General features: G+C 40.8%; 1 protein-coding gene and 1 non-coding gene across 6 annotated transcripts in view; one reads left to right on the forward strand and one right to left on the reverse strand.

Moving 5' to 3' along the window:
• Wwox (WW domain containing oxidoreductase) overlaps positions 1 to 12,276 on the forward strand; it is an 895,605-nt gene that overhangs the window by 35,822 nt on the left and 847,507 nt on the right. The window lies entirely within an intron of this gene.
• Positions 12,052 to 12,154, reverse strand: LOC111754850 (U6 spliceosomal RNA). Its single transcript, XR_002789525.1, has one exon. It is a non-coding gene; the product is annotated as a U6 spliceosomal RNA (small nuclear RNA).

A 12,276-nucleotide genomic window follows, 5' to 3' on the forward strand; every position in this document is an offset into this window, starting at 1 on the left:
AAGAAAGTGCTGAATTTTCCCAACATTGTGTTTTTGAGTACCTCCACATGACTTTGGGAATATAAAGGACTTAATCTTTTCAAGAGGCAAAGTAACATACTACTCTTTAAAAGGTGAGAGCCAAGGTTGATCTGAAATTAAAAAAAAAAAAAAGGTGCCTGAATTAGAAAGTAGTGCTGTCCACATTGACAGTGCAGGATGGTGCAGCTTTTCATGGCTGGGAGCTGGCTGAGAGATGGAGCAGACTTCTTTTTGTAAAATTTTTATTACTTGAACAATTCCTTCCTGACCACTTCTTCGTTGGTATGAGTGGAAAATATACCAGGAGATGGGATGACCAAGGTCCCACTGTTTATTAAGAAAGTGGTCTCTTTAGACAACTGGGTGCCCAGGACCCTTGGGGTTGGCCTTTGTGATGTAAATCATTGAGAAGCCTGTTTCAAGAAGACCAGAGAGAAGCAGAGGTCTCAGTGGCAAAAGAAAATTGTCTCACAGCTCTGAAAACAATGACACGTTCAGTGATATGATACTGTATGCCTCCAGATTCAGGCCTGGGTTCTCCTCATCTGTTGAAGTGGGTGTAAATTAATTCATCAAAGCAAAAAAGGCCAAAGTTTCAGTGTACATCTTTCCAGTCGTGAAAAGCATTTTGATTTTTTTTTTGGTCTTTTTCGTTTTTATCGGTACCAGGGATTGAACTCAGGACTGCCTGCTTGCAAGGCAGGTGCTTATGCCGCTGAGCTAAATCCCCAGCCCGGCCAGAAGCATTTTGGTCCTCTTAGTAGACAATGGCATGAATATAGAAGCTTAAGAATGGGATCATCGATAAGTGTGTGATTTGTTAGAAAGCACTCATCCTTCTAAAGGACTTGAACTTGAAGCCAAGTAGCATGGGTAAGGTGTGAAATTGTGGAGGCATCACATTCTTTCATGTCTTAATGTCAGGAGACTGGGAGGAGCTGAATTTTGTCAAGTCTTGAAAAGACACAGAGGTCTCTGTAACTACAAAAACAGTATTTAACTTTTTTCTTCTAATCCTGTTTATACTAGTGGCATGTATGCATTGCTAAAAAAATAAAATCTAGTGTGCTACTACTTTCTTGGGGTTGAGTGGTGGTCTTTGTATTTGACTTCAATCAAGACAATCCTTTAAAATTGGGATCTGAAGTTACTGACATTGAAAGATGTGGAGCAGACGTTTGATTTCTGTAGATAGTTATCTTCTTTTACAGGACCTACACAGAGAAATGCTTGTGCCCCTTAGTGAGATATTAAATAAGAAAGAGGAAAATTCAACAACATGCCACAGATTAGGGATAGAATCTGTAAGGTAGAGATGATGATATAGTAAGGGAGCTAAAGAGGCCTCGACTCTTGGCTTTGACTTGATGGCACAGAATTAAATAGGCATTGATTGATCTTGACATCAAAGCGTGGGCCATTTCTTTCTTTTAGAAACATAACTGCTTATTAATTTAGCTTAAATCTTACCAGTGCCCAACATTTAAATATACGAGAAACATATTTTACTATCCACAGAGAATATATATCAAATTTCATAATCATAATCATTATCTATCTACCTGTCTATAGTGAAACCTTGGTTTGTGAGCTTAATTTCTTCTGGAAGCATGATTGTAATCTAAAGCCACTTACATATCAACATAAATTTCCCCATAAGAAATAATGGAAACTGAGAGGAGTCATTCCACAACTGAAAAATATTCATGTAAAAATGATTACAATATTGTAAAGAAAAACAAATTAACCTGGACTTCTCTTTGAAAACCTTCAAGGCTGGTGGGAGGGAGGCAAGAGAGAGGAGGGTTATTGTGTAGATGACTTTTACCGTCACTAATGGAATCACTGCTATTGGCTCAAGGAATGTTTTTCTTTTAGTGCAGCTTTACAAAGGAGCCTGTCCAGTGACACTTGCTTTTGCCTCCTTTTGAGGATTTCACAGACAGGTGACATTGCATTATCATTTCACAGATTCATTGTCTGCATGGTTAGATTACAGCCTTATTCAGGTAATGCGTTTCTACAAATAAAAAATTTTGCATTGTTTTCCACATTTCACATATCTTCCTAGTCTCATTTGAAGTAAGGGATTTCTTTGTCATTTTGTATTCCTCTTCCTCCTCTGCAGATAAGATCTCCATAATCTCTCACTGTTGGGAGAAGATCATCCACAAAGAGAGACAGAGAAAAACCATTGGCTTAGTTGTGATCATGTGATGTTTGCTGTCAAGGACTAGTACTTGTACTACTGCAAGACACTGCTCATTTAAAAAGTTAAATTTTATTAGAAACGTTTGCTTGTCTTGAAAAATTCGAGTGGAACAAGTTACTTGCAATCCAAGGTTTTGATGTTTTCTGCCTCCCTTTTTGTTTTTTTATTTTGAGACAGATTATTAATGAGTCGCCCAGGGTGCCTTGAATTTAGTGCCTCCTCAGATTCCTGAGTAGGTGGGATTGTAGGTACTATATATGTCACCACACCTAGTTATAATTATATTTGAGAGACAGCAGAGGCCCTGCTAGATGAGAGACTGGAAAGGTGCTCTGCCTTGTCTTCTCCTGCCCTCATGTTCCTCTGGTTTGTGCTTTTACCGCTAAGGGAAGAGCAAACTTTCTTTTTCTCTCTTGAACACTTTGGGCACCAGACATGTGGGTTCTTCACACTCTGGACACCAGCCAGCTGCCCTGCAAGTGAGGTGTAACACTAACTACCCAGAATTAGCACAGATCCCGAACAGTAAGGGCTCAGTCCTGTGAGACTGTCCCTACTTTAGGTGCCAGACATGAGTCCCAAATTGTTGCCTGGCCTTGTGATCTGCTGGCTGTACAACTTCCTGCTTGAATGTGATAATGGTTCACAAATCTCAGAATCATTTTCGTAGGTGGATCATTTGTTAGAGAGCCTGCAGCAAAGGGTACAGATGACTGACTGGATGAAGGATACCAAACAAATGTGGGGAGGGGGCACAGTGTGTCCCTGTCCCTCGGAGCATGCCATCCTCTCTGCCCTTCATGTGTCCACAGACCTAGAAGGTCTCAGAATCTGGTTTTTAGAGAGGTTTCATGATGCAAGCACAATTGGTTACATCATTGACCACTGGTGAAGTCAGCCTCTCGCCACTCTCCCTTTCCAGAGGAGGTGGTTCAGGGGGTGACAGAGCTTTGATGAAGCTGAAAATTCTAACCCTTTGATCACATAGTTGGTTCCCCTGTGACCTGCCCCCATCATCCAAGGTCGCCTCATTAGCATGAGCTCAGGCAACCACTGAAAATATCCTTTCCTTAACTATCTTGATACACCTCTCCAGTCCTAGTCTGGAGACTTCGAGAGTTACAGCTCTGTACCAGGAGCCTGGAGAAAGACCAAGCAGACCCCAAGCTGCTTGGTAGTTAGAGGGCCAGATGGAGGGATGCCCCTGCTTTGACGGTGGCCTGCTCTGTCTTCTTTTTTACCACTGATTTAATGAGTCCTTTAGCCTCTGCATTCACTGGTTTTCTCTGACACAGCAATGGCATTTCATAAAGGTTTTTCTTGAAGAACACTTTGGAATTAGTGTATTTTGTAAACCATTTGGCGTGGTGCCCAGCAGTGAGTGGCACTCTCACCTCTCCCTCACCTGACTGGATGTTTCCACAATTTTCTCCACAAACCAGGGTGCTCCGAGAACGTAGTATTTGGAATGAGAGTTGCTTCCTCCTTTTCTTTTCTTACTTGTCTTGATTGCTGTGTATTAAAATTCATAAAGTCCCATAAATTATCAATTAGGTGTCATTCAGTTTGTTATTTTTAGTTTCATACTATAACAGGTGCACACGCGTGTGTTAAAAATTGAAGTGCTATGACTGTTGTAACATGCGCAGTGGGTCTCTCTCCCCCCTGACCATTAGCTCTCTCCAAAAGTAATCAATATCAGTGTCTTTTCACCTGCCTGCTCTTCGGCTTTGTGCTGCACATGCATGCTGCTCTGTGCTGGGAATTTGCTTGATAATATAATGCAGAGATGCCTTCTTTTCATCTCCACAGCATTTCACCTCCTTTTTTCAAAACCTCCCACAGAGTTTTATTCTGTGTGTGCCATTTAATTGATTTAACCAGATTAATGAACGTTTAGGTTGATGGCAGATTTTCCACTGTTATAAACTATGCTGCATTGAATGTTCACAGTTTTGCCCAGGGGGGTGAGTCTTTCTAGGATGATTTCTGGTCGTGGAATAGCTGGGTCAAAGGGCACATTCATTGAAAGTTTGATAGAGAAGGGCCAATTGCCCTCAAAGATGCTGCACCATTTTCCATCCCCCTTCCCCAATTAATCTGTGAGATTGCCTGGTTTCCCACACCTTTGCCAGCACAGATAGACTGCTCAATTTAGTTGCCCTTGCAGAATCTGTATTCACTGGAGCTGTCTAGGACTATGTTAATTGTAATCTTCGGACACTTTTCTCACTGTGATTCCTAACCAGGAATGGCACTGGCAGGTCAAATGAGAACTTATTCACCCAGCACAGTGGCAGCACTAGTAGCCAGCCTGAGGTCACTTTGGCCTCTTGAGAGATCGCGTACAGTCAGTTGGAATTTATGTTATGACTTTACAGAACATTATGGTCTGAGTCTTATACTGCCCAAAGCACATTGATACAGCCTGGTGAGATTTTAAAAAGATATTCATATGAACTGACCTGTTTCTTACTTCTGTGTTCTCGCCTATTGAATTAGTATCTTCTCTTGATAAGTATATTTGAGATACAGTTATGTTACAAGGGGTATTTAGGAAACTGCATGGTACTTGTTGCTTGCTGTATGTAATGCAAATGTTTCCAAAGCAAGCCTGGTTGTGACTTATTTTCCTCCGGAGAGACCAGTGTATTCTGTAATTTCTTAAGAGTTGGCAGCTGTGGATTGTATTTAATGAGAGTGATTTCTAACTCTTTGTAACTCAGAACTGTGTAATTGAAATACTGTAGAAGTTAAACGTGATCATTCAGGGAATTAAAGTGACTACAGAAACGGCAATGTAGATTATCTGGTCACTGCAGATTTGGTGACATTGACCTTACAGGCATGACGACTGTATGTCCTAGAACCTCATCTTAGATGGCCTGCGAAATGTCATGTCACTATAATTTCACTATAATTTACATTGACTAGATCAGTTTGGAAAATACGGTCCTTGTATGTTTATAAGGATATAGAAGAAACTCCCATTCTTATAGCCTCTGTATTTTTTTGCAAGTGCCCTACGACTGAGCTACCCCTCTACACACCTGCATACACACACACACACACACACACAGTCCAAGCTAGTAGTTTATTAACCTTAAAAGTGCCCCCAAATGAATGGTCCTCAAATCTAATTCAAGCTGAAAGACATAGGCTTGCCTTGTTTCTCTCTGCACATGACGGTGGGCCTCCTAGAGGAGGGGTTTTGGGTGATTCCATAACTTGTTGCCTGACTCTGAAAGACTGACTTATTGGGAATCAGGGTGCAGATTCCCATCTCTGTGGCCTTTTAATAGTGTACAGTTACAAGTAGCATTTGTGTCTAGTGTTTCACAATTATAAATTAATAATAACAAACCATTAGAAATTACGAGTGTTGTAAGCCCCAACTCCTTTGGGCATCTTAATAAAAATGATAATTAAAACCATAATTTACAGTAAATGGGGACACTGCCCAAGTTTGTCCATGATATGGAGAAAATTAAAAACTCAAACCAGAAGGAACCTTCCTGGTGCCAGGGAAGGAAACTGCCTCGTTGTTAGCTCTAACTTTCCTGGGAGCATTGGCAGTTTTTGTGGGGACCAGGTCTCCATGCTGAGGCCTTCTGTGTCTAAGCAGTCTGTGGGAAACTCTGTCCCCGTTGGTTCCAACTACTTGTGGGACTTACTGAGTCTGGGCACCTGCTTTGTTCCCCTAGAAAGCCACAAACAGACCCATTTTGCCCTGGGTGCTTCCTGACTGGGAAAAAGAGCAATGAGCCCCGCCATGCCCAGCAAGCACCCCAGAGACCCAAGGGAGTGGCTCGAGGTGCACCCCGGGAGTCACCAGCCTTTGTAGACTTCCTGTCTCTGAGCCCGTGGTTCCATTGTGGCCCTTTAGGTGTTCAGCATAAAAGCTTGCCTTTCCCCTGCTGCCTGGTCATATAGCTTCACGGTCTTTAACCCATCCATTATCTGTGTGACCATTAGAAGTTCCTTAAATGGAAAAAATAATAATGATTCATGCTGGATGAGTTGATGTATGCCTGTAATCCTAGCTGCTCAGGCAGCTACAAGTTCAGGGCCAACCAGGGCAACTTAGTGAGATCCTTTCTGAAAATAAAACTAAAAAGGTGGGGATGTGGCTTTGTGGAATCCTCAATATTATTAAAAAAAAAAAATCCAACTGATAGTGTTACTCTGTGTTCAAGCTCTTTCACAAGTGCCTGCCCCTGCAGCAGAGCCCTTGGTTTTAGCTTGGTGTGCAGGGTTTCCTCTCTCTTACCTTCTCTGAGCTTCATTCCCATAGGGTGTTCAGTGATCTTTGTCTCACACACCCTGCCTTTTGGCTTATCTGTTTCACCTTTGTCCCCTTCAGTCCCAGTGTAGGTCTCGGCCAGAGTTTCTCCTGCCACCTGATGACATTTGGAAGTTCGCACCACAGATGCAAACTCCTGCAGATTCCAGAACCGTCACCCTTGTGCTTTCCCCTCTGCAAAGCCAAGTGCCACTGCCAGATATTCCTGGGCATAGCCAGAATCCTGATCTTTTATCAGAGCATGACTTGACACACTGTAAGCAAAACCTCAAGCAGATCAGTGGGAAACATTTTTAGAGTTTGAAGACATGGGATACGAATCTTTGGATTGATACTGTCTTTTGACTAGGCTCAAGTCCTCATTATCAGGGACCTTCCCCACAGAACATACATCTGGTCATCAGATGCCAGCAGTGGCCTGGCAGGCCATGTCAGCACCACGGGTCGTGACTGATGTGGCTCACTGGAGAGCAGAAACTCGCCTAGAGCTGGCAGCAGCTCCCAGGCTCCCCTGGCTGCCACCAGGTGGGACTGGACTCCCAGGACGCTCCCTTCTCAGGCTTCTTCAGAGAAGTTTGACATCTGGTTTTGGACTGTGATCTCTCTAATATTTTAATTAGGAAAGATGAGGGGAAGAAGAAAGGCAGAGAGGATAGGAGGGAAAGACAGAAGAAATAAAGGAGACTGGAAGAAATGAAGAGGGGCAAGGAAGAAGGTGAAAGGCAAAGAAAGAGTGTGCCACGTAGAACAGGTCTCTCAGCTTGATTTATCCAGGACCCAGCACTTTATACTTCTCTTATAGAGGATGAAAACTAGTATAGAGAATGAAGACTGCAGCAGGTATTTAATTTGGGGTTAAGTTGTACATGCTTGTATCTATAGCTTAAAAGCTGAGACAGTGAGATGCTAAACCTGCGTGGCCACTTAATTTTTCTGATTGGATGGGATGTAACAAGTGCTCCAAAAGCAGCCCCTTGCTTAAAAATGTCTTCCTTTATTTTCCTTATATTATTAGCTTTAAATATTCTTCTGGACATATTCTTGCCATCTCCATGCAGTTAAGCTGGTTCAATTTAAACATTGTCATAAAGTTAATTTTTTATAAGATGAATCAGGTTATTAAATTTAGTAAACCATTGCCTTCATTATTCTGCACAAACTTTGGCACTGTGCAGAATTGGCTTAGCACTACTACATTTAGCTAATTAAACTGGCCATCAGCTGCAGTATTACAAGAGTGAGGGATGCTATTCTCGTGGGCTTTATCCAGGACTTAGCGGTAGGTAGCTTTATTAAACTTTTTTTTTTAACTCCACACTCTAGAGATACAGTTTACTATAAAAGTGCTATTGTCCTTCCCGTTAAACATCATCTTTGGAAATATCCATGCTTTATTTCTGCTCCAACAGCAATTGTAAAGGATAAGAAAATGGAGTTGTCTGCTGTCGCCCTGACAAGAAGACTAGCATTGTGTAATGCTTTGCCTAGATAAAGGGAGATGTAAGACCTAGAAAATAACTACAAGACACAGAGACAGATGGCTTAACCATAACTATAGTCAGGAATTATCTAAGAGAGAGGAGATGCAAGCTTGTGCCTGCAGCCTGTTGCTGCTATCATGTTGGATGTGCTCTTTTTGGTAATGAAAAGTCTTTTGCCGTAGGTTATTTTGTCAAGTGAGATAGCACAACTTAACAGGTTTGTTTGGGAAAATAAAATTTGATAGAAAAAGGGCATGCTTTCTCCCTGCAGTTTTCTAGGCAGTGTCATTCAAAACTGCAGTGAGCAGATCCTTTGCAGGATTTTAATGTTTTTCATTATGGAAAAGGGGTTAGAGAGCCATCAGGGTTGCTCTTTGAATCAGCTTGCATTGTTTTAAAAGAATCCAGATTTGTGACTCACTAGCAGTCTGCAAAGATGACTCATTCCGTTTCCAGATATTTATTGAATCCTATGTGTGCTGGCACCATGGGATCCAGCAATGCAAAGGCATAGGGCCCAGTAGATCCCTGTTGACCCAAAAAGTTGGGTTAAGTAATGGGCCTGCCTGGCGTCGCATTATGTTGGTACTCTCTCACCCCATTAAAATTATGGTTGCCAACCCACGACCAACAGTTGTGTCCACCTCTTTCCCATTCTCCTATATCATTTTTTCTCTTTTAATATCCTCTTATAAGAATGTGCTGAAAAATAGTGCTGGTCTTTGCTTCTACTTGGAAATTGCTAGGGCTCCCAGAGTTGGCCATTTTCTCTAAGACCTTGTAGGCATGTCAAGTCTGGGGATTATAAGAGGAGGTGACTGACTGCTTGGTGTTGCCTCCTCATGGGTGTCAGCATTTTACCAGCCTAAGGGAGGTGCACGTCCATCTGTGAGATTTCAGCCCAGGGCTGGTTTTTCCTTTGTTCTTTTTCTTTTTCTTTTGCCAACCAGTGTTGGAATACCTAAGCTGCAAAGCCTGGTGCTTTACTTCTCTCTTCCCAGATGATGGAGACATCTTATGCTAACTGGAGATAGAGGGTGAAATTGTTATCACAAATGAATTTCAGATTATTGTTTTCCTGCCTCTGCCTCAGAGGTACAGCCTCAACCACCTTGTATTACCTGCAACAAAGAGAAGTCTGTTTGGTGCTAAAATATTTCAGATTTGAAAAACTTTGTACATTTTTATCATCTGATTCAGATACCAGACAGTCCTTAGGGTAGTGATAAATGAATGTTTTGGAATAGAGTTTGGCAGAATCTCAGGAATAATTTTAGGTTATTTTAACAGTGATGTTCAGGAGGGCTCCAGAGTTAGTACTCAGGCAGATGAAATGATGGCACCTATAGCTTCTTTGGGTTTTGGGTTGATATTAAGCCTTTTTGCCCTTGGTTTGCAGATTAGACAATCAAAGAAGCATAGGACTTCATAGCAAGGAATTTGAAAAGAGCAGATAATTTGTTTTCTGACTACTATGCTAACGTTAGGCTCTTAGTGTATATTTATTACTTATTTCTTGAAAAGGTAACTGACTTTGAGACGGGTTAATGGTGTCAGTTTAGGTCCCATATCTTGTAACTGATTAGATCTGGTGTCATCACATGAGTGTCAAATTCCCAGTTTGAGATTTCCCCTGTGCTTGTGCCAACTTTCCTTGTGAGCTGGTTTATATAAGTGGACTGGGCTCCATGAGATCTTGAGGAGGGTGATATGAATGAGTGAAGTTACTAGGCTCTTTCACATGGTACTCTCAGGAAGGGAAAGAGACTCTGGTTTTTCCACACACAGTAACATTATCTTGGAGACCATAATTTCTGGTCATTTGATGTGGATTTGGCTGAACCACAAATTACTTTCTCTGATAGACCTGATTTCTTCATTCTTGCATTGTTCTCTATATAGTCTTCTACCATAGCTTACAGAATATGACATTTTATAATTTAGAACACTGACTTGCTGTCAGATTCTGGAATTAGATTGCTTCTTTTCTCTTTTCCTTTCAGTGTTCTTTTTTTTTTTTTTTTTTTTTTGGATACAATTTTGAAATATCAGTTCCTTGGAATTTTTTAGTTTTCCTATTTCTCCTTTTAATTTTTTCACTGGGATTTTAAAAAAAAAGCAATTTATCTTTTTTCATTAACAAATTCATTGACATAAAGTGGTTTTAAAGATTTTTTTGGGGTTTGTAAGGTCTGTAGTCCTTTAATTTTTTTAAACTTAAAAAAGCTTGAAACACAAAGAGCTATACATAATATGTGCAACTTGCTGTGTGTGGAATTAAATTTATATCCATGAAATCATCACCAGACTTTATCGCATAAATATATTCATCACCTCCAAAAATCTCCTCTTGACTTCTTTATTGTTATGTTGTGTGTATTTGTGTTTTTGTTTGTGCTAAGAACACTTAACTAACATAAGGTCACTCTCTTCACAAATTTTTATGAAAAAGAGGTAAACGAAAAATATGGTGAATGTTTAAATTTTAAAATTACACTAAAAAGCACATTGCCATTAGTCCCCCTCAAAACACACTTCCTCTCTTAGAATAAACATGTGCCATCATTCCTGCCACTTTCAGAGCAGATTTGGAAGTTCTTTTTACTGTCTTTATGAGATAAGATGGGAAAAAAAAATAACATGGTGAACAGTGCTGCTGAATGCTGTCCAATGAGAAGGCAGGCTTACAAAAACATTTTGGTATGTCTTCATCTACCTTATTCTCTGGATTTGGTGCTGTACAGTTTTGACTCTTCTCCAAAGTCAAGGTGACCGTGAAAGTGAAGCATTCTGAACTGACTTGGCATCAAGGTAGTCATGGCAGTGTGAAGTGGGTTCGTAAACAATATAGGAATCCAAGCAGCCAAACTGATAAATTTGGAATTTAATTAGCCAAGCCCAGGGAGTGCTCATGTGGACCCATTTCAGAGTCTCACCGAGTGGCCCTGAACTGGAAAATTACAAAGCTTTTAAACAGAGAATCACAGATAGACATCCTGTTGGAAACAGTTTAGCTAGAGTCTTACATTAATTTTTGGTTGACACCTATATTGTGCTTCTTTTGTTGAGCAGGTTAATTTTTGTCTTGTACTCACAAGCTCATTTTGCTTTTCTCATGAGACTGATACCCTGAGTAATTTTCCATTTTCCTGGCACTAGCTAAATGCAGGGCTCAGGATGGCATCAGTTATGCCAGGGTACAATAAGTGAAGCTAAAGATGCAAAAGAAGACTTCCAGAACTGCTTCAGAAAGAGGCACAGATGGTAGAGTATGTGCGTTTGAATCTAAGGTGAGCATTTTGAGGGAGATTAATTGACAGAGTATCTTTTACTGTGATGATTTTTACCTGAGAGGTTATTTATGTTCTAGTTTCCTCAGTAGTCTCATAGATTTGTTTCTTTACTTTAGTTGCTCCCATTTCAGAAATTTCAGGTGTGCGTCTTCCATTTTCCTCTATTCGTTGTCTCGTAGACTTGTTCTTAGTGGGCTGGAGGTCTGAGATTGCATTTTGTTTTTGTGTCTTGTCATTTTCTATTTCCAAAATTTTTGTTTTGCTTCCTGTGTTGATCTTTGTAAGCTTCTGTAGAGGGTAACCATATCACTATCATCAAGTCCTCTCTGGAAAAGGTCTGTTCTTCAGGGATGTCTTCTGTGTGTAAGAGATTCTTGGCTTGTGTCTGCCCAAGATCTGCCTTCCCAGAATTAAGGGTGAGATGTCAGTATCTGTATGGCTCAGTCCCCACTTCTTTGGTGCTAGACTGTGGTGCAGTTATTGTCCCAATGCTTCTAGTATTGTTACAGAAGGAAGATTGCAACAGATCTGACATCCCAGCTAAAGTACTACAATGAGCAATAACAATAGCATCAAGGATGGTTTAGAAGCTGACAGACTGTGGTAGCTATTAAAAAATATGGACTGCTTCGGGGTTGGAGATTTAGCTCAGTGGCATAAGTGCCTGCGTTGCAAGCAGGCAGTCATGAGTTCGATCCCCGGTACCCAAAAAAAGACAAAAAAAAAAAAAAAAAAAAAAAAAAAAAAAAGGACTGCTTCATGAATTTGCATGCCATCATCATGCAGGGGCCATGTTAATCTTCTCTGTATTGTTCTAATTTTAGTATATGTGCTGGTCAAGCACTGTAATAATTTTTAGAAAACTTAAACACACTGTATTTCTTTTATCACACCTTGTATGTGCAGCTAATACTAGACAGACTGCCTAATGTTAGGTCTCTGGGACTTTTTCATCCTTCCACCTGA

The sequence above is a fragment of the Cavia porcellus genome, unplaced genomic scaffold (genome assembly GCF_034190915.1).
Source record: "Cavia porcellus strain 051 isolate PalLab524CR breed Dunkin Hartley unplaced genomic scaffold, mCavPor4.1 scaffold_4, whole genome shotgun sequence".
In the NCBI taxonomy this organism is placed as follows: domain Eukaryota; kingdom Metazoa; phylum Chordata; class Mammalia; order Rodentia; family Caviidae; genus Cavia; species Cavia porcellus.